This window comes from Halyomorpha halys, unplaced genomic scaffold (genome assembly GCF_000696795.3).
Source record: "Halyomorpha halys isolate HHAL.00 unplaced genomic scaffold, Hhal_1.1 Scaffold771.1, whole genome shotgun sequence".
Classification (NCBI taxonomy): domain Eukaryota; kingdom Metazoa; phylum Arthropoda; class Insecta; order Hemiptera; family Pentatomidae; genus Halyomorpha; species Halyomorpha halys.
This window is the reverse complement of record NW_027114815.1, coordinates 189206-192046: the sequence shown is the minus strand read 5'-3', so window position 1 is coordinate 192046 and position 2841 is coordinate 189206.

Genomic DNA, 2841 nt, shown 5'->3' with positions numbered 1-2841 from the left:
GAGAGAGAGAGTTAAACTAAAAATTGACCAAAAAGCATTTTTACTTTTGAGTAAAATAGAAATTTCCCAGTGATAAAACTTAAAACTCATACCGACTCAAATTCTTCAATTTGACTAATTAATAAATGTCAACGAAGATTCTGTAGTTTAAAGTTGTTCGTGCCCAAGGCATCTTGGACTGCCTAATTCCTGAACCTAAGGAGCCTTGACGTCAGAGAGAAATTAATCTCTCAATCGAGGCGGGGTATGTGACAGTTTGGATTTAATTAAACTTTAATGAGGGGAGGCAATTAGCCGTGAGGAGATGTTTCCCCCTCCATCAGCTGTCAGCCAATGAGCGATCTCGACATCGATGCTCTACCCTTACTCAGTAACGACAATTATGAATTTATGACATTACTCTAGTAATTAACCTTTCTAGTGGTTATATAACGCGGTCAGTATAAATAGGCCAATAACAGTAACGGAGTTGGAAAGATACTTCAAATAAAAAAACCATAAACCTAAGAATAAAAATAATAATAGATAGATTAAATTAATTTATGTAAATAAAATTTAACTCAGCAAAATTTTCAAGTGATTACAGTGCAAACAATTTAAATTAATAACCTACACAAACAAAAAATAAAATAAATAACAATTTAAATTTTTAAAAAATGGGATAAAATATGAAATAAAAATAAACTCTTGGACAATATTAACTTATCAAAACATGATTTATTATTTTATGGTTGCATTTATAAGGGAATATTTTTCGTAATTTCCTATTTCATCTTGTTAATGAATTTTCAGAAATCGCCGTTTTATTGAAATATGTAGCATTTTGTATTAAGACTTAATGAAAAATTATGACATAAGATTCGCTAGGATTGATTTTTAACTTTCTATTTGGGCATTGTATTTAAGACTACAAAAGTCACTCAATTATATTTAAACAATGCAACAAAAACTATCTTTATACCAGAGATTTGTGAAAAAAATCTGTTAGTGATTGAACAATTCCGTTTCATCACATAAAATTACATAAATAGCAAAATTATCAAATTAAATTGTTAGAAGCTTCTTTTCCTATTCTACAATTAATTATAGTTATTTTCAAACACTTTAATTCCAATGATATAAACAACAATATGATATGAATCAATACTGGCATACTTCTTGCCATTGTACTAATTACAGATTCTACCAACAGAAAATTGTCATTGTTAAATAAATGGGCAAATATTAATTTTTGTAGGTTGAAAACCAGACCAGAATAATTCCAAGGGCCCTAGGGACGAAGCTAGCAATTGCCACGAAGTGTTCCCTACTTCCTCGTAAGGATGGGGTGTCATACGGCAGTATTACATATTTACTTACCATCCTACTTTGGGTTGCAGCTAATCTTTTCACATGTCAGTAAATCAAAATCCATTATCCAAAAATTAAAATAAAACTTTATTCCACCCCAACAATAATGATATAGGTTTATAGCTCAAATATCAATAGAATGACTTCTTAAATATTCATGAATTAAAAATACCAGCTTATTTCTTATGATTTATTCTGTTTTGTTAATAAATATTATTTTGTTATAAATGTTTAATTATGACAATTCTGTTCTTCGTTAAATCTATTTTTTTATAAATAAAAATATATTTAACAAAGATATTATACTTCGTTCAATCGATGTAAAAATAACAACCCTAATTTTTCAATAATCAAAATTCTGTTGTTAAATACACAAATAATCTCTTTTTTTACACTGCAAGTATTAAAGATTTAACAATTCTTGGTAGTATGGAGTGTCTGGCAAGCTTCATATACCAGTCCCTGCATTTTGATGTATGCAGGTTTGAATACGTATTTTACATGACTTTTATTGCTGAGACTGAATCGTTACTAATAAATGAAATAATTTATCATTTACTTTTATATTGTTATTTTTCTGTAATAAAACTTCTAATTGAAATAACACTGCTTGTCGTCAATAATAGGGCTCACAAAGAGACACTTGTTCTTCTCACCAATAGAGAAATGGTGTCTGTCATATTAACTAAATATCAAAACAACTTGGTAGAAGGGATTGGTATTATGTCTTTGGACACTTTTCGTGTTTTTTTTTTAAATATAATTGTAATATATTAATATATAATATGCATACATCCTTTGTTATGTAGATAGTATTTTATTGAGTCATATCCGAACATTTAACAATGAATTGCACGGTTTTGAAGATATTAAGAATGATCAAGTTGGACAGGAGACTGAATTATTTTTTAGTTATTTTAATTAAAAATTTTTTTTTAATATTTATTTATTGATATTTACAACTGTACATTATAATACATGTAGTAAATCTGATATAAGTTAAATTGGAGTGTTACAGGCGTGTAGAGAAACTACCCATTAGTAGCACTCTAATGACATTTTACATTAGCTGGTCTCGTGGCCATCTTCTTTTCAGGCGCCTCGGAGGATTGTCAGGAATGGAAGAGGATGCAAGATTAGAAACTAGGACGTTAATTTAAAAAAAATAAATAAAAATGAAAAGGGTAAAATTGGAGTTAAACAATTTATGAGTTCAACAACATGAACATACAATTAACGGAAAATTCATTCATGATTTACAATGGAAAATTCAACTTTATTTGAAAAACAAAATAATGGACTGAAAAATGCATACTATGTTGGATTTACCTATTTAGGAAAGTGCAAGTATAAACTGATTATAACCATAATTATATGAAAACATAAAAACATTTATTTATATTTTGTGTACGCTTAAATAATAATATGTTTCCCATATTATTATATATTTTATGATTTTTAAACTGTCCATTTTTTTTTTTTTTTTTTTTT